At 48.2% G+C, this 24179-nt stretch overlaps 2 non-coding genes across 2 annotated transcripts; one reads left to right on the top strand and one right to left on the bottom strand.

The window, feature by feature from the left end:
* Positions 1-9525: 9525 nt before the first annotated feature.
* Positions 9526-9597, top strand: TRNAC-GCA. Its single transcript has one exon. It is a non-coding gene; the product is annotated as a tRNA-Cys (tRNA).
* A 6277-nt stretch (positions 9598-15874) lies between these two features.
* TRNAG-UCC lies at positions 15875-15946 on the bottom strand. Its single transcript has one exon. It is a non-coding gene; the product is annotated as a tRNA-Gly (tRNA).
* Positions 15947-24179: the final 8233 nt, after the last annotated feature.

Raw genomic sequence — 24179 nt, 5'->3', positions numbered from 1 at the left:
TTCAGCATCCACAGATGCAAGTTCAGTTAGGGGATGTTTTCTTGTCTCCACATTCGTCTAATGGCTCCTTTCAACACTTGTCACCAAAAAGACCTGTTTCTTTTGCAAGCAATGTACAGCTAGGCAGAGGCAATCTTCTCCATTTCCTCAAAAGATCACCAAGCTGTGGGGAGAGGAGACGCATTCAGCCAGGCACCACTGGGTGCTGCATGCTGAATCTCCTCTTTATTCAGCAGATGTCTGTGAAGGACATAATCTACACAGTGTAGAGGTCAAGAATAGGAGTTTATTACACACAGCGCTGGCGGAGTGTCACCTTGGGTATTAGGCTCATAGACACTGTCAGTCAATTGATTACAATAGAATATATAGATTTTCCATGGGCAGGGTAAAGTGACGGGGTAGGCAGTTCAACACCCCAGGATAGGTTCTGCACCAAGACAAGATAGCACAGTAGCCAATGGTTAACAGGTTACATAATGTCTCCACCCATGGTCTCAAGTTAGCAAGTTAACATTTAATGAATAATTTGATAAAATGTGAGTAGTATAAAATATCTATGTTGAAATTCTGATTTGAGGTCCATAGGAAAGGAGCAACTCTTTTGATTGTCCAACAGGTACATTCCTAGGGGTTAAAGCAAAGAACCAGTGAAAGCATATGGCAATGAAGATTGTTTTCTGTGTGTCTAAAGGCAAGGCATTGGTCTCTTGGGAGGGAAGTGGAAAGATGCCATATCTTATACTGACATGTGCCTACTTCTCATAAACTCAAGATTGGATCTGTGGGAAGAACATCTCTCTACAGAAGAGACTAACAGAAAAGGAAAAGGGATTCTTTGCTCAATTTGCAACTCTGAATAAGACACAATTATTTACTTCTTAGCTCCAACACCTGGCAATTTGCTGACCAGGCCTATCTTAGCAAGCAAGGCTTTCTGTTTACCCAGCTTTCTCTTCGCTGATCACTATTTGCTAGGCCTCTGGTCCCTTGACCATACTCTGGACTTTGAAAGAAGCAGGGCCAGGGCCAGCCTTCATAGTCAGGGCTGGGCAGGTGGGAGCCCAGCACCTCTCCTCCTCTGGGCACCTAGAGCAGAGGCGGCTGGTGCTGATAGCTCCAAGGGAAGGCTTAAAAGCCACAGAGGTCAGGGCCAGAGGAGGAGAGGACCATGCCTATGTGTGGCCAGCAGACAGCCACAGGGCCAGCCTGCTCCCTGCTGTGCTGAACCCCACTGAAGGCCACCCACAGGCCAGCATGCAGGGCGGCTGCTGATGCTCTGTGGCCAACATCAGAAGAGGGTAGGAAAGCAGGGCCAGCCCCCCTGGTGGGGCCTCTGACCGTTCCCACTCATGGTGCTCACTTTGGCAGTGGAGCCGCCCATTTTCTTTGGCAAGTCAGGAAGGGCAAAGGCGAGACTGGAAGCCCCTGGGGCTCATGCCCCAGCCTTTGTGACACCCACCCCCCAACTCCTTCCCGGGGCCCTAGCTGAAGCCGGAGCATTGGCCTGAGCAGCCAAGAAGAGGTTCCAGCCCTGAAGGGAGCAGGACTTGCAGCACAAAGTGAGCACAACCACGAGGGGACTCAAATCCTGAATCATCCGATCCACAGGGAGATGCCTTATCCTTTAGGCCACATGATGAGGGGGTCTAAACACTTCTTTGGAAAAGCCGGACACTGTGTTTCTCAGGTCATCTGCTGAGGGGGCCGAGACTCTCTGGGCACAAGAAGTTAAGTTCCCAGCGACAAGTGAGACTTAATTGTATGGGGCCAGGTGCAGGGCTTTGGCAGGGAGGCTCGGGCATCGGGGATTGAGGTGCAGCGGATGGACCGGCTGTCTAGGTTGGGAGATTTAGTCTCCCTGAGGAGGAGGAGGAATCCTGCTGACAGGCAGTGGCTGTGCAGAAAAAGAGGAGGGGTTCCGGGGACTTTTTTTGCCCCCACTTTGCCTGCCTGCTCACTCTTGTGGTGAATGGTGAAGGTGTTTCCTAACAAACCCAGGTCGCTCAGTTGGTAGAATATCAGGCTCTTAATCTGAGGATCCAGGGTTCAAGCCCCTGTCTGGGTGCTCAGCTTTTAAGTTGCCTTGTGTGCCAGGACCCAAACTCTGTTCACAGCTACACAGGGATTCCCAGAAGCTGTGGCCATTTCCTGGAAAGGTTCCTTTCCTTAGCAAGCAGGAGAGAGGCCACATCCGCAGATGCAGAAAGTGCAGTCTCTGGCTGCCAGGAAGTGCTTTGGGGCCAGGTGCTGAGAAAGCCCAGAGGGGGAGCAGCAGAGATGGGGGGAAGGGAGAGAGAGAAGCAATGAGGACAGAGCACAAGTGTAAAGGGGGCATCTGGTCTGGCTATTGTGGGGAACTTCCCTGGTTTATACACAACCCTGGTGGAATTGGCCTGTGGAAGGACCTGAGTCCCCACCCCCTTACCCAGAGGCTGCCTGACCTCGAGGACTGTTAGGATACAGAGATTCAGGCCTGTCTGCAAAGGCCTGTACTTTAAGAATTTAGGTGTATTTTTATCACTTAGCTAGTTATAAAGGTATAAAAGAAAGAATAAAAAATCACTGTCTGTCTGTGTAATGGCCTTCTCTTACTGTGACAGTCTGAGGCCTGGTTCTTCGGCTAAGCAGCAAAGGCAGCCATAAGGTGGGAAGTGTATGGTCACATTCACACATTCCCAACTAGTCACATTGAAATAAGGTGCGATTGGGCTGTTAGGAATACAATCCTGCCCTGATATTCCATCACCTCCAGAGAAAGGGAAACTTAGTTTGGTAGCATCCTGTCTGGCAAGAACTCACTTATCAATAGACACAGCTGGAAAACCCTTATGTCTGTATAGATGTAGTTGTGAAATCCTCCCTTCTGTATTGTTTTGTATGTTTTATTTGCATGGTCTCTGTCTGGTTCTGTGATTGTTTCTGTCTGCTGTATAATTAATTTTGTTGGGTGTAAACCAATGAAGGTGGTGGAATATAATTGGTTAGATAATCATGTTACAGTATGTTAGGATTGGTTAGTTACATTTCAGTAAAATGATTGGTTAAGGAATAGCTAAGCAGAACTCAGGTTTTACTATATAGTCTGCAGTCAGTGAGGAAGGCGGGGGGGGGGAAATGGGAACAGGGACTGGGGATGGGGGAATTGGGATCATGTTTTGCTACAGGGGGAAATGGGAACAGGGGATGGGAACAGAAACAGGGACACAGACAAGGCTCTGTGGTGTCAGAGCTGGGAAGGGGACACTATGGAAGGAAACTGGAATCATGCTTGCTGGACGTTCACCCCAATAAACACCGAATTGTTTGCGCCTTTGGACTTTGGGTATTGCTGCTCTCTGGTCATGCGAGAAGGGCCAGGGAAGTGAGAGGGTGAAGGAATAAGCCCTCTAACACTGTCATTTGTTGCTCTAGGCTCCATTCACATCCCACTCCTGACACAATCACTGTCTTCTATCTGACGAAATAGCCTAATTTCAACCTCTCCTGTAACATTACACCACAAACTATTCAGCATTTGTAGGAGAGAAGTTGGAGGGAATTCAAACATCTTCAAATGGCAAAACTTTCCCCCCGGCCTGGTCACTGAATCCTATGGTGAGAAGCTTTCTGTGCATTTCAGTTGCTTGTATTGTTGGATGGGGCCTGAGGTGCTGGAAGGGAAATGTCCATGGAAAACCTGGACATCACTGTTGTCCAAAAAAAGGCAGGTGTTAGACACAATCGCTTCTCGTATTCCCGTGGAATCCGAGTCTAGCTGAAGAATTTCTGTCTATCCTAGAGAGAATCATTCCATTGTAAATACAAATGAAATGAGATCTTCAGGTTGAGTCAGCGCCTTTTAAAAATATTTACTGAGAAAAAAGCCATTCTTTGCCTTGTTGATAAGGACAAGAAGCCCTCTTTTCCTTTCCATTTCAAATGCAAAATGAATGGAGATTTTCATTGAAAAACTTCTGGTTTTTAGGGGGAATTGAACCCAGGCCATGGCTGTTAAAACACCAGAACCTACTGCTTAAAGCACTAGGGAAGGTTGTTTTTTTCTGACAGCCAGTGTTGTTTTTCTCAGCCTCCTACTTCACCAATGTCAGACTCTGAGTGCAGTTAAGCTCTGGAATAGGCTCCCAAAGGCGTCTCTGGTGTCTCTGTCCTCAGAGGTTTTTAAGAACAGGTTGAACAAACCTCTGTCGAGGATACTCTTCATATACTTGGTCCCATAGACAACCTGCTCTGGCTCTATCTGCTACCTTCATCATGTTTGGATGTAAAGGTGGGAAATGATGGGGAAATTGGCCCCTCTTTCAAGTTTAAATGTTGTAACTTCTACATCTAGACCGGGGTGGCCAACCTGAGCCAACGTAACTGCCAAACGTGCACCTTTGTATGCAACTGCTGAGTCAGTTGTGAACCTTGCTACCATTATCATTATCCCTTTGAAATGATGATGGTGATGGACACTTGGCTGTATATCCCAGAGTGCCCTGGACGTCTACAGGCTGCATTAGCCAATCCAACCATTTGGCACTTACAGATGGGCACCTCTGTATTGTGCCTGAGTCTTGTACAGCTATGAATGGCTGGTAGATGCCGATATTTTCCTGTCTTTTTAACCAGCACTAATACCCAGCCAGGCCAGGGCTGGGAAGAGAGAGAGAGCAGCAGGTTTCCCCTATTGTGGCCATCTCGCTTTTTCTTGACTAGCTTCACCTCTGCACCAACTTGTACTTTTCACATGTGAGCCTGGCTAGCTCACTTGGCAGAACATCAGACTTTTAATCTGAGAGTCCAGGGTTCAAGTCCCTGGTCAGGTGAAAGACTTCTCACTGGGATTATAAAAATCTGTCTCTCTGGAATCTTGTTCAGTGTTACTCTTTCTCTCCAGGATCTTGCCTTTCCTAAGAAGGGCCTTTTGCGGGGGGGGGGGCGGGATTGAAGGAGCAACTCCTTGACATCCCCTCTGTCCATGCAGGCTGGAAGAATAAAGTCCTCTGGGCATAGAGCATGTTCCTCCCCTGCACACACAAACACACAGAATATTCATAAGGAATTAGAATTAGAATTAGAATCCACCACATTCCTTGGGAGCTTGTTCCTGTCGTGAATCATCCTGGCTGTTGAATATTTGTGCCTTAGCTGTAATATGAATTTGTCTCTTTTCACCTTCCAGCCATTGGGTCTTGTTATGCCTTTCTCTGCTCGATTAAAGAGCCCTTTCATACCCAATCTTTTGTCTCCATTAATGCCCTTCAACACTTCAGTGAAATCACCTTTCAATCTTCTTTTGATAAGCTAAACAGGTTGAGCTCGTTCAATAGCAAAGAGCCAATAAATGTTCTGAGGGCTGGAGAAAAATGTCTTCTAGGGAAAGTGGTGGATTCGCCATCTCCTGATGTCATTTAATGAAGACTAGATGCCCTTCTGGAATGTGTTTGCCCCAAAAGTAGCTATTGTGTCATACAGGAGGCCTGTGATATGCAGGGGGTCAGATTAGATGCTCCAATGGTCTCTTCTGGCCATAAAGTTGACTAATTTCTGAAAAACTGAGTGTAGCATTGGGAGCAGCGTCTGATGTTTTCCTGTCTAGCCGGCTTGCTTCCTAGAACGAACGCTCCTTGAGTGGGGTGATCCACAGGGAGTAGCTCAAACCTCCAAAGTGCCTGGCCAGGGGCAGGACATTAGCCCAGCAAGGGAGGGGTGTGGCAGTGACATCACAAAGGCCTTTTGCAGGACCTCAGACTATTGGCCAAAGGTGGTGGGGAGGTGGTGACCTCACAGAGAGATGCTGACATCAGCCAGGCAGGACAGGAGCAAGGGGCCAGGGAAACCTCAGAGACCCTGTGGCTTTGCTCCAGCAAGTCTCCTTCTCCAGGTCTCTCTTTGAGGACTGAGAGAGTATTCGGGTTCATGGACGTGAGCACCAGGAGGAACCTCTTTCGACTTTTCTCCTTCCCTTTTAGTGATTTTACTAGAAAACAGACGTCCCTGTTTAGAAGGTAAGAGCCTCCTTGAGGTTTGAAACCTGTTCAGTCTGATCCATCTGGTGACAGTTGAATTCTAGGCATGGAAAACACGAGCTTAAGGAGGCAGAATTTTATTCCACACCTGGGATTTTGTCCCTCAGAATCACTGGGGACATTAGGATTTGTCCTTTTTGTTTCACCTTTTCCTCCATCCATCCCTTCCTCCTTTCTCTTTGTCTCTTGCTTCTTTTGTCCTTTCATCTGTTCCCCTCCCAACACCAGGAGGTGTGTGTGTGTGTGTGTGTGTGTGTGTGTGTGTGTGTGTGTGTTGCAGGGGAGTGCTCGGCAGCTCCCACTGTGGGACGTCCACCCAAAACGTGGGGCTGAAATAGTGCTCGGGCAGTGATCCCCACCAGTGACCTGGACCATCCTTTGGGCTCTCTGGTGAGAACCCTCAGCCTCCCGTCCTCAGTCTCTACCCTGATTGGCTGAGCAGGGGGTTATTGACAGGGAGGAGACTCAGCTCCTTGTTGTTCTCTTTTAAGACCAAGGAAATAAGTCAGAACCAGTTCTATGTTTGATGAATTTTGCTGCTTCTCTGCATTAATGGTCTCTGAGCAGTTCATGATTCTCTCTAACATTGCAGTTCTCTTCAAATACTTGCTGAATAATTACTGTGCACTGTTGTTGGTGTGGAGCTCATCTGAGAGCACTTTATTCAGGTCATTCAATGTCTGAAATTCAAGATTCGATGTCAAGTATCAGAGGGGTATCCGTGTTAGTCTGGTTCTGTAGAAGCAGCAAAGAATCCTGTGGCACCTTATAGACTAACAGACGTTTTGCAGCATGAGCTTTCGTGGGTGAATATCCACTTCTTCGGATGCAAGATCCAATGGTTAGTTTGAAAATCAGGGCTCTTGGGTCCTACTCCCAACTCTGCCACTGGCTGACTGTGTGACCTAAGACAAGTCAATTCTCCTTTCTCAGCCTTAGCTTCTCCCTCTTTCAAGTAGGGATAATAATGATCCGCTCCTACCTACCTCAACACACTCACTGTCTCTCCCCACACACAAACAGGCTCTATCCTGCCACGCACACGGCAGTTGAAAAGCAGCTGGCAATCTAGTAGGATGCCCATGGAACAATGGGATAGAGAAACCTGCATCATGTGATGCTGTACCAGCCCGTGAGGCATTGCAAACCCTTCCCAAAGCACCCTGCAGCCAGTTGCACAGTGGGATAGCTACCCACAGTGCACTGCTGTCTGTGGCCATCCCAAAACTGCTAGCATGGATGTGCTCTGGTGACACAAGGGGCATAGGGTGGACATTCAATAGCTGTTTGTTTAAAACATGTTAATAAAGCAGCAATGTCAGGGGGTTGATGGCTCCTTTCTTTCCTCACCCTGGAGTAAACTCAGCTTTTTATTCCATCCCTGATGTATCATGGAATAACAGACGACTGAACGTGGACGGGGGGGTCTCAGGGGAGGGGCAGAGGTTGGAACAGTGGGCAGGGCAGGTCTCGGGGAGGGGGCAGAGAGGTGGGGGCGATAGGCAGGGCAGGTCTCGGGGAGGGGGCAGAGAGGTGGGGCAGCAGGCAGACCATGGGGTAGGGGGAGGAGAGGAGCGAGCGACCAGCAGGCCTCAGCCAAAGAGCAGGGGTGGGAAGTGGCCAAATGGGAGTGAGGGCGGAGCACAGGTGGGGCCTCGGAGGGAGGAGAACGAGGGAAGGGGGTGGAGCGGGGGGACAGCACCACGGTCTGGGCAGGGGCCGCCCACAGGATTCAGGGGCCTGGGGCAAAACAATTTCAGGGGCCCCTTTGTGACGTTATTGATATAAATTGGGACCATATAGAACATGGGTTGCAACCAAGGTCCTGTAGTGGCACCAAATCTTAAGTAAAGGGGGTCATATAAGGTGTCTAAGACCAGGTTCTGGGTTGCTGGTTATGATTATGCTGTCTGTATGTCTGTGTATCATTTTGTAGTTGAAGTTATAAGTATTGGCTCTGTACTGTCTGTATTTTGTATTATGCTCTGCTTCTGGGAAACATCCCAGACAAGCTGGTGTTAGCCCTGCCTAGCTGGCTTGATGGCCCATTAAGGACCATCAGCTACACAATTGACCCATGGAGAGAAGGCAGACACACCTTGTGACTCAGCAAAGTATGCAGAGACTTGTCCATGTGACTGCGGACTCCATTTTGCTGTAATTTTCCACAGTGAGGACAAAGAGATTCTTACACCTGGAAAAGTCTATAAAAGGCTGATGCATCATCTCCATCTGGTCTTCAATCCTGCTTCTGACCTCTGGAGGGACTTTGCTACAAACTGAAGCTCTGCACAAAGAACTGAACGACCCATCCCAGCGGGGGATGTTCCAGAGACTTGATTTGAACCTGCAGTTTACTCCAGCACTGCTGCAAGCCTGAACTAAGAACCTTTGCCATTACTGTATGTAATTGATTCCATTTAACCAATTCTACCTCTCATCTCTACCTTTTCCCCTTTGTAAATAAACCATTAGATTTTAGATTCTAAAGGATTGGCAACAGCGTGATTTGTGGGTAAGATCTAATGTGTATATTGACCTGGGTCTGGGGCTTGGTCCTTTGGGATCGAGAGAACCTTTTCCTTTTATTGGGGTGTTGGTTTTCATAACCATTTATCCCCAGGACGAGTGCACTGGTGGTGATACTGGGAGACTGGAGTGTCTAAGGAAATTGCTTGTGTGACTTGTGGTTAGCCAGTGGGGTGAGACCAAAGTCCTTTTTGTCTGGCTGGTTTGGTTTGCCTTAGAGGTGGAAAAACCCCAGCCTAGGGCTGTGACTGCCCTGTTTAAGAAATTGGTCCTGATTTGGCACTCTCAGTTGGGTCCTGCCAGAACAGCATCGTCACACCCTTCCAGAAAAAAAAGTTGCAATACTATAGAATCCTGTATTCTCCTGGGGGCCCTGCAGGGCCTGGGGCAAATTGCCCCGCCCCCGTCCCTCCCTCTGGGCGGCCCTGCCCTCAGCCTCTCCTTGTAAGTCCCCTGCCCCCGAATCATTTTTGTTGCCCTCCCCTAGACTCTCTCCAATTTGTTTCGGTGGTGGGGGTGGGGGGCTGAAACCTGGACACAATGCTCCAGATGTGGCCTCACCAGTGCTGACTAGAGGGGAATAATCACTTCCCTCGATCTGCTGGCAATGCTCCTACTAATCCAGCCCAATATGACCAGTTACCCATATTGAATGCAGACACAGCAATATCTGATACATTGGTTCCTGTCCATTCAGGAGGTTATTTCCCACCTATTCATAAATAATGAAGCTGCTCTAAGCGGAGGGGAGAGAGCTGTCCTGTCCGTGCAGTTAACCCATCTCCCCGAGAGGTGGTAGCTATGTCAGTGGGGGGAAGCTATGCTGGTGGGTGTGCAAGCTGTGGTGTCTACATGGGTATATAAAGTTTAATCAAACCCCATTTTTAAACCCCTGTGGTCTGGGAATAGAAAAGGAGCTCTCTGAGGCAGAGCCCGTCTTTCAAAATCCTTAAGATCACAGACTTGCCTCTGCAAATGTCATGGGGGTATAGCTCAGTGGTAGAGTGTTTGACTGCAGATCAAGTGGTCCTTGGTTCAAGACCAAGTGCCTCCTCCCAAACCTGTTCCCTCAATAAAAATAGTTCCATTTCTGGTATGTTCAGGAGCTCCACTAAATAAGCATTCTTGAATGGAACACACTCAATGTTTTCCTGTGCAAATGCATAAAAACCTAGCAAACATGGCCCCCAGCTGAAATCAGTTCCAATCCTCTAAGTGTCTAGGTTTGTTTTCATCAATGAAACAAAGGCACATGAAGACACATTTGCAGGTCCTTGGCCTCTATGGGCTACAATGTGCAGAAGAAGAAGAACCACATCCACTTGGTTGGCATGGACTAGTCTGTATTACATTTGGTAAGTAAGTTGCCATTGGGACTGAAAAATCTACTGGGGGTGGACAGGAGCCTGTTACAAAACTAAAATAACCAAGATTTACCCAACTCCCTGTTACACATTCAATCCTCTGTTTGTGCACACGGCATCAATTGGGGCTCTAATAAATGGCAGCCTTCCTTTAACACAGATCGTTGTTCCTTGTGACTTTCAGATACATTCGAATGGCAGCTGTTCAGAGGTCATGTGCTGCTAGTTCATGAGCAGCAGCAGAGTCTCTGTACGTTTACCAACCATAGAGCTGGGTGTGTCTGCATCCAAGTAACTGCAGAGTCAGTGTAGTACAGACAGTTAATTGCACAGTCTCACTTTCTGGTCTCATTGATCATTTGGGTAGAAACAGCAACGGTTTGGTGGGTTTGGTTTTTCCCCCTTCGTTTTCTCCTAAGGAATGTGCGATCTTGAGCATGTTAGTTTAAGTTCCCTGTGGGTCAGGAAAATTCCATCTCCTTGAACTAGCTGGGAAGTGACCTGTTTGTATCACCTAGAATAAAGGAGCTTTTGTAAAGCAGTTTCATCTTTAAATATGCTGGGATAAAAATAGTAAACAGTAAATTCCACAGCCAGACACCAGGCCAGGATCAATGGATGGGGCCAGGATCAATTAATTACAGAAGAAACAAACTCTTGGGAAGTAGCTGTAATTTGTCCCCAAATCTTTCCTTGTTCTCATATGCTATCAGGGATTCTCTTCGAGAGGGCAGAGTTAAGGTTATCTGGGCATGTACCCTCACTCTGTATTCCCTGTTTTTCCAGAGTCTGAGTTTTACTGAACTCGATGTTCTGGAAGGTAAGAGATAGTCACAGTCAAAGTTAACTCTGTGTTAACAAAGGTTTTGTAAGTGGCAAATAATGAGACTAATCCCTCACTGCGGTAATTCCACTGACTTCAGTGTACTCTTTCCCCATTTCTAGTTCCAAAAAAATGAGCAAATTAAAACAACCTTGAGACCTAAAATGCTGTGAGAAAATGGAAATTTTAGTAGCTCAAATAATTCAGTTTCTTCTGTGTCTTGTACGTGTGTAAATGGCACAACACGTTGATTTATAAGCACATCTTTCTTAACTTCTTTAAATATTCTGTAGTACATTGACTAGATCAAGTGGGTTGTTCAATGCAGTGAGGTTTTCATGCATTGCCTAATACATATTTTTCATATTATGTAAATGAACACAACTCATTGAACACAAAATTGTGTTTTTCATGCTGTGAATTGTGTCGGTAGCTCAAATTAATAGGTTTATTTTCTCTCTCTCTCTCTCTGTGAGGCACAACAAAATAATTTAGTGATGCTGAAAACATTCCCTTCTCCTCCAGAACTGCCTTGGAATCACCTTCCCTTTGTAAATTAATCTGCCCCTGTGTCTCTACAAGGAAAATATAGTTTCTATGAAAAAAACACATTTTTTTAATTAAAGGGACTGAACAGAATAGGTTACTCAGACATAGGTCAGGGGTTTGTTACAGGAGTGGGTGGGTGAGATTCTGTGGCCTGCGTTGTGCAGGAGGTCAGACTAGATGATCATAATGGTCCCTTCTGACCTTAAAGTCTCTGAGAATAGCCACATGAGGGCGACACATCAGGAATGCAAAGCAACAGGTTCCTGGTTTGCACATCGATGGTGACAAGGGATTGAACTCGACTCCCCTCTTTTCACAGACACATTTGTTTTATTCTCTGAGGTCAAACATCAGTTTAAATGTTGTACTTAGTCCTCTGCCTTAGCTTCTTCAACAGCCGAGATGCAAGATGAGTTACTGCAGCCCTAGACCTGTGTCCGTGTTTTGTGGTTTTCATAATAAATGTTGCAGCAGCCAGCTCAATGTCCTGAGCTCCCCAAATCCCACTGACAGCTGAGCTCTTCCTGCCCACTGAGCCCAGCCCAGACAGTGGGTGGGGGGTGAGTTTGTACCCAAATAACTGACAGAGCCAAGCAAGGAGCAAAGAAATGTTTGCTTCGGTCACTAGGTCTGTGTTTCTATTGCTCGTTGTCTCTCTCCCCTTCCCTGATAAGGAGCAACGGTAAGAGAAGAAGAGGTTAAACCATGTGCTAGGTGGTGGCTGGGTTTGGATGACAAATTTAAAACCATCTCAGCGCCCTCTAGTGTGACACTGACACCATCAGATTCTCACCTTTCACTCACACTTCATTAATAACAGTTTCCCTGAACTACTTTGCTGTGATTATTTCAATGGCTCCCACAATGGAGTGCAAGGTCACAGCAGGGAAAGGGTTTTACTGCGGCACCTGGGAGCAGTTGAGTTTCATGTTCAGGCTGTGGTATGAGTTCCTCCAGGTTTCTCGTAAGCACACAGGGACCTTCGCGGGTGCTCTCGATACAGGAATGGTCCCGACATGATAAAGTGATGGGAATTGCATTTCCCTTTTTTATATTTGTATTTCCAATGACATTTCTGTTTGTGATTTTGTTTTGCTTTGTATAACTGTGTTTTCTCCAGGATTTGATATTTATTAAAAAAGAAGAATACGGCCTCAAGGCACCAGGTGGAGGAGCAGGCTGGGGCTAGAACTGCTAAGAGAGCGAGAGTAGCAGGTTTTCTGTATTGTTTCCTGCCCTCATTTTTCTTGACTAGTTTCTCTTCTGCACAAAATTTGCATTTTTTTTAAATGTGAGTTTGGTGAGCTCAGTTGGTCGACCATCAGACTTTTAATCTGAGGGTCCAGGGTTCAAGTCCCTGGTCAGGCTAAAAAACACTTTCCCCTGTGACATCCCCAAAGAGTTTTAGAAGGACTCTCCTTGACTTTCATTTTTCCTTTTCAGGACATGGCCTTTCCTAGGAAGGGCCCTTTACTGCCTGGGACTGAAGGTGCTACTGCCTCACCTGTCCACTGGCCTCACAGTCTGGAGGAAGAAAGGCCTCTGGCCTGCAGCAAAGTGCTGTGTGCTGACTTTTTGAGCAAATGCAGGGCTGGCCAGAGAGGCATGTTCCCACTGAGTCCTCCCTGCCAGAAAAAATTGTCCCCCACAGACAGGGGCGGCTCCAGGCCCCAGCACACCAAGTGCGTGCTTGGGACAGCAAGCCGCGGGGGGTGCTCTGCCGGTCGCCGCAAGGGCGGCAGGCAGGCTGCCTTCGGCGGCGTGCCTGTGAAGGGTCCGCTGGTCCTGCGACTTTGGCAGACCTCCCGCAGGGAAGCCGCCGAAGGCAACCTGCCTGCCGTGCTTGGGGCGGCAAAATGCCTAGAGCCGCCCCTGCCCACAGAGTCCTCCCTGCTGGAAGTCTACAGTAATCAACAGGTGCTCTGCTGGTCCCATGGTGTAAGGGCCAGCACTCAGGACTTTGAATCCTGCAATATGAGTTGAAGTCTCAGTGGAATCTGAGAACAATTCCTGTGCCACAAACTCTGCTGGGTCTTCCAAGGCTCTGTCTTGCTTTCTCAAAGGCCATGAAAGCCACTACAAAAAGGTTTTTTTTTCTCCAGCTGATAATAGCTCACCTTAACTGATCACTCTCGTTATAGTGTGTATGGCAACAGCCAATTTTTCATGTTCTCTGTGTGTGTGTGTGTGTGTGTGTGTGTATGTATATATCTATCTTCCTGCTGTATTTTCCACTGCATGCATCCAATGAAGTTGGTTTTAGCCCAGGAAAGCTTATGCTCAAATAAATTTGTTAGTTTCTAAGGTGCCACAAGTACTCCTTGTTCTTTTTGCAGATAAATTAATGGAGGTTAAGTCCATGAATGGCTATTAGCCAGGATGGGTAAGGAATGCTGTCCCTAGCCTCTGTTTGTCACAGGGTGGAGATGGATGGCAGGAGAGAGATCACCTGATCATTGCCTTTTAGGTTCAGTCCCTCTGGGGCACCCGCCATTGGCCACTGTTGGCAGATAGGATTTGAGGTTGGATGGACCTTTGGTCTGACCCAATATGGCCATTCTTATGGTCTTATGAAGGGAGGGGCAGAGCCCTGTGACAGAGTTTCTGTAGTGTAGTGGTTTTCACGTTTGCTTGACACGTAAAAAGTCCCTGGTTCAGAAACATGATGGCTTAATTTTCCCAGCTCCTAGTGTCCTATCCCTACTGTTGTAGGAGCAGCAGTGATTTCTATGCTCAAAAGGTCTCTTATACGTCCCCTGCTCCCACTTTTGTCTCCTGTCCCTCTCTAAATGCCTGTGAAGTGGTTTTCCCCATCCCGCTCCCTCCTGGAATGCTCCTGGGATGAAGGGGCTGGTTGAAGAGCAGAAGAACTTCCAGGTAGACAAGGTGTCTGTGAGTCTAATTAGGCAGTGATCACACACCCAGAGCATGGACACTGCCCAAGGTGGAGTGTGACCAACCAGATGCAGCCAAGTCATCTCTAGTCGCAGGCCATGAGGTGCAGGCCCTTAAAAGGGGAAGGGGCCCTGTGCTCAGGAGAGCACTCACAAGCTTGTACCTCCAGTGAATGCCCTTTGCCCAGACCGCCTGGCCAGTGGTTCTCTGCATTGTATTTCATTGTGCCTCAGGGAGACTTACCTTCATCGCACCATCCATAGCTGCCCTGTGGGACACTTACTTTGCAGAATCCTGACATCTCCAGTTCCCTGCCAGTCCTGGGAGTGTGAGTATGCGAGTGTGAGTGTGACACCCCCTCCACCCCGCTTCTTCTTTTGAGCTTAGCTGTCAGTATAATAAACGTGCTGCTTTCTGCCAAACTCTGGTGTGTCATTAGTTCTCCCTACGCTGACTAGCTGGCCCAATTTGGGGTAACACCTGCGATAAACTCAACCCCTGCAGAATAGAGGGTGGTGAAATGAGCTGAGAAAAAAACCTTGGCATCAGCAGGGGAAAGCTAGAGGACCTTGGCCAGGCACCTTTTGAAGCCTTGTGGCTTGGCTTCCTCTGCCCTGGGAGGTTGGCCGGTGGAGGCCGGCTCTTCCTGCTGCCTCCTCTGTGTGACTTGCCAAAGGAGGAAGTGAGGCGGGAATGGGGCAAAAGAGGAAAGTCGAGCTGAGGAAGGCAGGGCAGAAGCTAAGCGCCTCAGTGCGGCTAAGTGGGGTTAGTAGAGCGTCACCATTTGTTCTGCAAAGCCTGGGGAGGTGCGGTTGGCTGCTGGGAGGTAGAATCCTGTGCCTGCCTCTTGGCTTCCCAGGGATGGCTACTTGCAGCCCAGGAGAAGGACAGTTCTGGGTGAAAGGAAGAGAAGCAAAGCTCTGGGAGGAAATTTGGGTGTGGGGTGCTGGCTCTGCGCTGGGGGAGGGGGTTGGGATGCAGGAGGGGTGGCACTTACCCCGGGTACTGCAGCTCCCAAAGTGACCGGTACACACAACCCTCTGGCAGCAGCTCCTAGGTGGGCCGTGCCAGGGGGTCTCTGTGCACTGCTGCCTGCAGGCACTGCCCCCAGAGCTCCCATTGGCTGCAGTTCCTGGCCAATGGCCACTGCAGAGTTGGTACTCGGGGTAGGGGCAATGAATGGAGACACTCCCCCCGCCCCGGGGATGCTGGGACATACCGTCCATTTCTGGGAGTGGCACGGAGGGACGGAGGCAGAGTGGGCAGGGAGCCACCTCAGTGCTGCTGGCACATCTCTGCACACCCATTGGGGGAGGGGAGCAGAGGGCCTCCATGTGCTGCCTGGGGTAGGGACAGTGCACAGAGCTGCCTCCCCTCCCCGGTCTATTACAGGAGTGGGTGGGTGGGGTCTTTTGGCCTGCAAGGTGCAGCAGGTCGGACTAGATGATCACACTGGTCCCTTCTGACCTTAAAGGCTCTGAGTCTAAAAGGGAGAGGGAAGTAAAGGAAGTTTTTTTAAAAAATATACCAAACATTGTAATACCAGGATAACTCCAACAGCTCATTGTATAGTCCCGCCCCTTTCTTCCTCCATTCTGTGTTGAATGACCTGCAGGACATTGATTTTCTCATTCCCTTGGTAAACTGATACAATGTGACTGAAATTAAACCAATTCCCAGGGGAGCAAACATCATATCTCTGCATCGGCTGGGAATCGAACCCAGGTCAATTGCTTGGAAGGCAGCTATGCGCACCACTATACCACCAATGCATCTGGCAAAAATGCCACTTATGCTTGCCCAATGAGGCTAGAGTAGCATTGAGGAGATTTTCTGCCTGTTAAAATGTACTGGATTCTCATCACTAAAAAAAAAAAACACCTCCATCTTCACTTGGGTTTGAACCATCAGCCTTTCAATTAGCCACCAAAGTTGTTAATCACAGGGTATGTCTACACTACGGGATTATTCCAATTTTACAGAAACCAGTTTTTGGAAACAGATTGTATAAAGTCGAGTGCACGCGGCCCCACTAAGCACATTAATTCGGCGGTGTGCATCCATGTACTGAGGCTAGCGTCAATTTCTGGAGCGTTGCACTGTGGGTAGCTATCCCATAGCTATCCCATAGTTTCCGCAGTCTCTCCCACCCATTGGAATTCTGGATTGAGATCCCAACGCCTGATGGGGCAAAAACAGTGTCATGAGTGATGCTGGGTAAATGTCGTCAGTCAATCCTCCCTCTGTGAAAGCAATGGCAGACAATCATTTAGTGCCCTTTTCCCTGGATTGCCCAGGCACACGCCATAGCATGGCAACCATGGAGCCCGTTCAGCCTTTTTTCACTATCACCATATGTCTACTGGATGGTGCTGACAGACGCGGTACTGCAGCGCTACACAGCAGCATCCCCTTGCCTTCTGCAAGTTGGGAATGGTTGGGTCATTACACTAACTGAATCTATTTCCCTATGTTAAGTTCTCCTCACACCTTCTATGGGCCATCTTAATTATCACTTCAAAAAGTTTTTTTTCCTCCTGCTAATGATAGCTCATCTCAATTGATTAGACTTTTCCTGTTGTTATGCATACTTCCACCTTTTCATGTTCTCTGTATGTATAAATATCTCCTGTCTGTATGTTCCATTCTATGCATCCGAAGAAGTGAGATGTAGCTCACAGCTCATGCTAAAATAAATTTGTTAGTCTTTAAGGTGCCACAAGTACTCCTGTTCTTTTAGCAAAGATGGTTACCAGCCATACTGTCCTGTCTGCTGCTTTGCAACTTGACAATGACAATTGCCAGTTATACTGTACCATTTGCTGCTGTCATGGGTGCCCCTGGCTGGCCTCAGTGAGGTCGGCCGGGTGCGCATGGACAAAAATGGGAATGACTCCCCAGGTCATTCCCTTCCTTAAGTTTTGTCTAAAGGGAGAGTCAGTCCTGTCTGGACTATCGGGCAAGCCTACTAAAGAACCAGAGAGGCAAATGGCTGCTCCAAGTCAGAGCCCCAGACACCCCACAGAAATGATGAGCTGCATGCCATTCTAGGGAGTGCCCCTGCAACAACCCCACCCATTGCTTCCTTCCTCACCCACCCCTCCTGGGCTACCGTGGCATTTATCCCCCATTTGTGTGACAGAGTAATAAAGAATGCAGGAATTTGAAACAACACTGACTTTATTGCCTCTGCAAGTAGAGCTCAAAGGAGGAGGAGGGCAGCCTCCAGCTGCTATGATATTGCAGGCAGGACTGAATCTCCATTAGACAAAGCTTAAAGAAGAGAATGACCTGGGAGTCATTCCCATTTTTGGCCAGGCGCCCCTGGGCGACCTCACCGAGGCCAGCCAGGAGCACTCACAGGATGACGATGACTGATACCAGTCCTACTGTACCGTCTGCTGTCTGGAAGGGAAGGGAAGTGAATGGGATGCTGATTAGTAGCGCTGCAGAACCGCGTCAGCCAGGAGCATCAAGTAGACAGACGGTGACATAGAAAAAGGCAAGAAATGATTTCCCCCTTTGCTTTCACAGGCGGGGGGCGGGGGGCAAACGACATATACCCTGAACCACCCGCAACAATGTTTTTGACCCTTCAGGCTTTGGGAACTCAGCCAAGAATTCAAATGATTTTTGGAGAGTGCGGGAACTGTGGGATAGCTACAGTCATCAGTCGCCCCTCCCTCCATGAGTGTCCATTTCATTCTTTGGCTTTCTGCTACGCTTGTCTCAGCTCCTTAAGTTTCAGCACTGTGTTGAGTCCCTGCTGTGGCCTCTGTCTATCATGGCCTTGGAGATTTTTTCAAATGCTTTGGCATTTTGTCTTTTGGAACGGAGTTCTGATAGAACAGATTCATCTCCCCATACAGAGATCAGCTTCAGTATCTCCCGTACGGTCCATGCTGGAGCTCTTTTTGGATTCTGGGACTGCATGGTCACCTGTGCTGATCAGTGCTCCACGCTGGGCAAACAGGAAATTAAATTCAAAAGTTCATGGGGCTTTTCCTGTCAACCTGGCCAGTGCATCCGAGTTCAGATTGCTGTGCAGAGCGGTCACAATGGTGCACTGTGGGATATCGCCCGGAGGCCAATACCATCGAATTGCAGCCACACTAACCCTAATCCGAAATAGCAATACCGATTTCAACGCTACTCCCCTTGTTGGGGAGGAGTACAGATACCGGTATTAAGAGACCTTTATATCGATATAAAGGGCTTCGCTGTGTGGACGGGTGCAGAGTTAATGCGATTTAACGCTGCTCAATTCAATATAAACTCGTAGTGTTAACCACAGGGCCGGCTTTAGGCCGATTTGCCCGATTCCCCTGAATTGGGCCCCGCGCCTGAGAGGGCCCCGCGCCGGCAGCGTCTCCCGGAAGCAGCAGCTGTTGTTGCTAGGCAACGAGAGACCCTGGCCGGCTGAGGGCTGAGGCAGAGGCAGCCGCCTGGGTGTTGCAGGTCAGGAGGGGGGAGGGGGAGGGGAGGAGGCACATGTGCTTTGCAGCCTTCCTTCCCCTCCCCCACCCCCAGCACTCACCTGGAGGAGACGCCGAGGGAGCTTCCGGTCCGGTGGGAGACAGGAATCTCTGCCGTGCACCTCACTCACCTGAGCAGCTGCTGGGGCTTCCAGCCGTGAGTGTCTGACCCTGTGATTCCCCGCAGGGTTGTAATATTGGGCTGGTGTTGTGGTTTTCGTGGTGTTGCTGTTTGAGGGTGAGTTGGTGCCTGCCTGTGTCTGGTTCAAAACTAAAGCCGGGATCATGTAACCCAGGAGAAAAGCCCCGAGCCGGTACTTAGTGCTGTGAACTCCAGGTGAGAGAGAGAGGGAGGTTTGAGGAGGAAACCAAATACATCAAGAGGGGAGAATGCAAAAGGTCTGCAACAGGGCAGGCTGAGACTTATCCCCCACCACTTCCTGGCAAGAGGAGAAACTGAGGCACGGGGTGATCTGATTCCCCTCTCCAAATTATTTTGCAAAGGAAGTGTCGGGTTACATCATCCCTATGCTGCCTTGGTGGAAAGTTACAGCAGCAGGACAACAAGAATAGAGGAGTTAGATAAAGTTGTTATGAGAAAGTAGGGAACTGCCAGAGCGAGGCAAATGCCAGGTGGCCTAATTGGAATCAGATAAGTTGCATGGGAAATGGGAAACCAGTAAGCAAAGGGCCATGCATGTGAAAAGTGTGTGTATCAGACAAAGAACCAATCAGCAGCAATGTAATGTTGGTGTGTCTGACGTTTGCTAATATGGAGAAGCCTATATAATATGATGCATTGTAAATAATGATGATTCAGCTTGCAATCATATTGGTTGTTGTGCTTTATCCGGCCCGCATGCAACGCAACAAATGGTGACCCCGACGTGATTCGTATCGAATGAAAGTGTCGGTGGCCTGACCCAGGCGGAGAAGCCCTGAGCCCAGAGGCGAACGGCCAGGAGCCTGAGCCCAGAGGCAGGAAGAAAAGGAGGCGCACCTGAGCTCAGTGTCGAGCGGCGGCCGCAGGGCGTCCGAAAAGAAGGGCGCACCTGAGTTCAGTGTCGAGCGGCTAGGAGCCGCAGGGCGTCCGAAAAGAAGGGCGCACCTGAGCTCAGTGTCGAGCGGCCAGCCGCAGGGCGTCTGAAAAGGGAGGTGCAGCCGAGCCCAGAGGCGAACGGCCAGGAGCCTGAGCCCAGAGGCGGGCAGCTGGGAGCCGTGGCGGGGAGTGCTTGAGAAGCCCCCGGACCCTGACGTGACTCATATCGAATGATGATAGTGTCGGGAGCCTGAGCCCAGAGGCGAGCGGAGGAGCTGCAGCGGGGAGTGCTGGAGAAGCCCCCGGGCGTCCGAAAAGAGAGACGCACCTGAGCCCTGAGGAGGCGGCTATAAGCCGCGGAGGAGAAGGGCAGAGCAGCTAACGTGAGTACCGCTGTATCAGCTGAAGAAAAGATAACACAGAAGCTTTATTTGCACATTATGAACCGACAGGGGGAAAAGATTTCCCCTGCTGCACTGATTCACTTATTAAGAAGAGAGGGAGAGAAGCTCCCCTCTGATATGTTGTCCCGTCTGCTGCGGTGGGGACAGAGAAGGAACCTTTTGTTAAGCCGAGTACAATTTTTAATAAAACTGTGTGGGAGCGGCTAGGCTCCAAGCTTTGGAAGTCGGTGGCTCAGGGCGATAAGGAAGCCTTTTCCCTGAGTCCAGTATGGAATAAGACAAAGAAGATAGTACAAACTCTCGTGGCCGAGGCAGGAGTGCAGGCGGCCTTTTTTAAGCTTTTCCGCCCAACGCCCGAAATGCCTTCTGTGTTGTCGGTTGGAGCCAGGGAGTTTTTCGGTGGCAAGGACACGGTGATACCTTTGGCTTCCGACCTGGATAATGTTGCCCCTGTTATGGTTCCACTACTCTCCAATACGCCCGAGCCTGTGAAAACAGCTTTGCCGCATGCACCCCCTCCCAAGCCATGCCGTGTCCACGGGACCTGGGGGTGTCACGAATGCGGGGAAATAAAGGAGGCTCGGGTGAGACACGTGCCATCACAAGTCTATCCCAATTTGACTACGCCTATTCAGTTTACCCAGTTTAATGTCTTTTATAAGAAAATGGAGCGCCAGGGTCAACAGCTGCAGGCCATTTATAATAAGTTAAATCAAATGCAAGGTCTTCCAGCTGGATCATTGTGGAAAGAGGGGGAGCAGGCAGAGGCTCGTGAGGAGGTGCTCCGCTGGAAGCGAGCCCTGGACGGGAAAGTTTTGGAGTGCATGGCACAGGCAGAGGCTCGTGAGCAGGCAGAGGCACGTGAGGAGGTGCTCCGCTGCAAGCGAGAAGCTGGGGAAAGTTTTGGAGTGCATGGCACAGGCAGAGGCTCGTACGGGGACAGTGCCGGGAATACCGTTATGCTTCTCCGGTATGAGCAGCAACAGCTGGGTGTTCTGACACAGGATTTACAGTTTAAAAGAAGCCAAGCAGGGAAAGAAAAGGACAAGGTAACGTGCTGGCTAATCTCTCCCTCGTTCGCTGCAGCCCCCACGTCCTGATTATTTCCCCCGTAGAAGCTGAACCACGACGGTGGTGGAAAAGAAGAAAAAACACTCACGTTGTTGATATTGCCAAAGACCAGGAATTCCTGACTAAAAAGACATTGAGAACTGACCCTGGTGAAGAAATAAAGAATTGTACACTGGCAGGAAGAAATTTGGGACTCCTGCTGAGAAATGTGATGTTAATTGGATTTTGGGACTTATTCTACAGGCTGCGCCCTGTGTTTTGGATAAAATTTTTAGCATGTATTGCCCCCCCTAACTGGATTGTAAATGATATTACCCCCCCCCCCATTACTAACCCCGGTTTTTTAGAGTTTAATTGTTTTTTGTTTTTAAAGTTTGAGAAAACTCAGCCAAAAGGTTTGTTGAGTATTCTCAAAGGGGGGGGGAGTTTATGGTGTTATTAGGCATAAATTTAGGTAATTTGGGAGAATGGCTTTGAATTTATGTGACCCAAAGTACTTTTATGTAAAGTGCTTTTGTTAGCCTTATTAGATTTTGTTAATTTTGTGTTATGTGCTGATTATTGGTTGTTGTAGATTGCTTGATACTAGATGTAGCCTATATTTAAAATAGATAGGCTGATTGCAGATTTTGTAATTAAAGTTTTATGCATAAAATGTAGCCCCCATGGTGGGAAAGTATAGATAATTGCTTGCAGTAGAGATTAGAAGGGTGGGGGCTAGTTAAGAAGTACACCCTCCTAGCTAAATTGATAGTGAAATAAGTTGGTGTTTATGTAGGAACGGTTTAGCAAGAGGATAAAAGGATCGGGCCCAGGCGGCGGGCAACAGACAACAAGCTTGGAAAACTGGTTGATAACCTTGAGGGTGTAGTTGATAGAAAAGGTAATTAACTACAAGCGAGTAATGTTAGGCAGAGTAAAAAGTTAACTCTGTGGTTGCTAAAGGGAATAATAGCTGAATTTTGTAAAAATGCTGAGAGAGAAAAGTTTTTGGTGTTTTGAAATTTTTGTAAATACATGTAGGCAAAGAAATTAGTTTGTAATTGTTTGGCCATAAATAATTTTGTTGCATTAATTGAAGATTGTATATTGTGCTATGTAATTGTAATTGTATTAGGCTACGGGCATATAAGTGGTGATTTTTTTTTGTGTTTAAAAGTAGAAGTTAATAGTAAGAACCCTTAAGCTGTGAATAGCTTTGAATTTAGAAGTAAGCCAGGATGCAATTGTATTATTGTAAATGATTTAATTGATGATGTAATTTTCCCTTTTTTGCTTGATAGTAATAAGGGTATTTGTATATTGTATGTAATGATTGCTTGCCCAGTAGGGGTAGATTTGCTTTTGTTTTTTAGATAATTATAGAAAATTGATTGTTAGTTGTATAGTATTTAATGTACCATGCATTTATTTATAGAGTTTACATTTATGTTTTATGTTTGTTTGTGATATGTGTTTTTGGCCAGAATTGTTGTGGTTTATGTTGTGTTTTCTGCTGTGAATCCCCCCCCTCAGTGTCAGTTTGATCACCTGACACATGAGGGATGGATTGGTAATAGAAATTTGTCACAAGATGGTGTGCAATAGAGTATGGGGGAACCCTGCAGAATTTACACCATTTATTTGTTTTATTTGTTACTTTATGTTTGTTGTGTTTGATGTTGTTGGTGTTGTATGTTATGAATTGCATGGTTATAGGTGAGTCCTGTAGCATAAGATATATTATTTTGTTTTGTTTTGTTTTGCATGCCTTTTGCAATGAAGTTTGAAGAGGTTTATTGGATGTTTCTTTTTTTTTAAGAAAAGAGGGGGAGATGTCGGGTTACATCATCCCTATGCTGCCTTGGTGGAAAGTTACAGCAGCAGGACAACAAGAATAGAGGAGTTAGATAAAGTTGTTATGAGAAAGTAGGGAACTGCCAGAGCGAGGCAAATGCCAGGTGGCCTAATTGGAATCAGATAAGTTGCATGGGAAATGGGAAACCAGTAAGCAAAGGGCCATGCATGTGAAAAGTGTGTGTATCAGACAAAGAACCAATCAGCAGCAATGTAATGTTGGTGTGTCTGACGTTTGCTAATATGGAGAAGCCTATATAATATGATGCATTGTAAATAATGATGATTCAGCTTGCAATCATATTGGTTGTTGTGCTTTATCCGGCCCGCATGCAACGCAACAAGGAAGGGGACTGGGGCTCCTATCCAGACCAGTTCCCTTCCCATCAACTCTGCTTTCCCTGCTGCAAGACCGCTGTAGGGGCTGAATATTTCCATTAAACTATGGCGCCTTCATTTGCCCTACAACAATAAATTAGACCGGCTTGGTGGAGGGGCTATTCCCCCCTCAAAGCTGTGTGGATATTAAGGGTTTTTTGAGGGGGGGCATGATAATATTCCAGGTCAATCAAATGCCCAGCTCAGCTTTCTAGCCATCCAGCAGCTCTAGGGCAGGGAAGGGAAGTGCTATTGGTGCAGAGTGGTTGCAAAACAGGGGTGAATTTAGCAGGGGGGGGTCCGGTTGAAATCCCGCCTGATGCAGCCATACAGAATCGCTGGCAGCGCTGGGAGAGGCCAGGAGTGGAAGCAGGTGGCCTGGGGGTGGGGGGACATTTGCCCTCAGTCCTGGGCTCTGGGATGGACTAGGCTGGGTGGTGGGTTCAGTCTAGTCTTCCAGCCTGTTGCTCTCACTGGGGTTTGTGGTTTTCATCTGGCTCCACCAAAAAGATCAAACAAGCCCAGTAGAAAAGGGGGGTGAGAGAGGCGGGAAAGGGTGTGTAAGGGGTTAAAGTGACCCATCAACGAAAGAGTAAAACCAGAGTTTGACTGAGTTTCCCCCCAGCCACCACTCCTGCAAACACTGGGCAAGGGGCAGCTCCATCCCCCGCTGAGGCTATGGTGAGGGGCAGCAGAAGAGGAGGGAAGCCACATGTGATGGCAGTCCCCTCCCCTCCCCTCTCCCTCCCGCACCCAGCACCCACCACCCCCTCTCCGGCCCCCAAACTCTGTCCCAGAGCCT

This window comes from Mauremys reevesii, linkage group 17, assembly GCF_016161935.1.
Source record: "Mauremys reevesii isolate NIE-2019 linkage group 17, ASM1616193v1, whole genome shotgun sequence".
Classification (NCBI taxonomy): Eukaryota; Metazoa; Chordata; order Testudines; family Geoemydidae; genus Mauremys; species Mauremys reevesii.
Note: the sequence above shows the minus strand (reverse complement) of the source record. Positions and strands in the feature narration are given on the sequence as shown.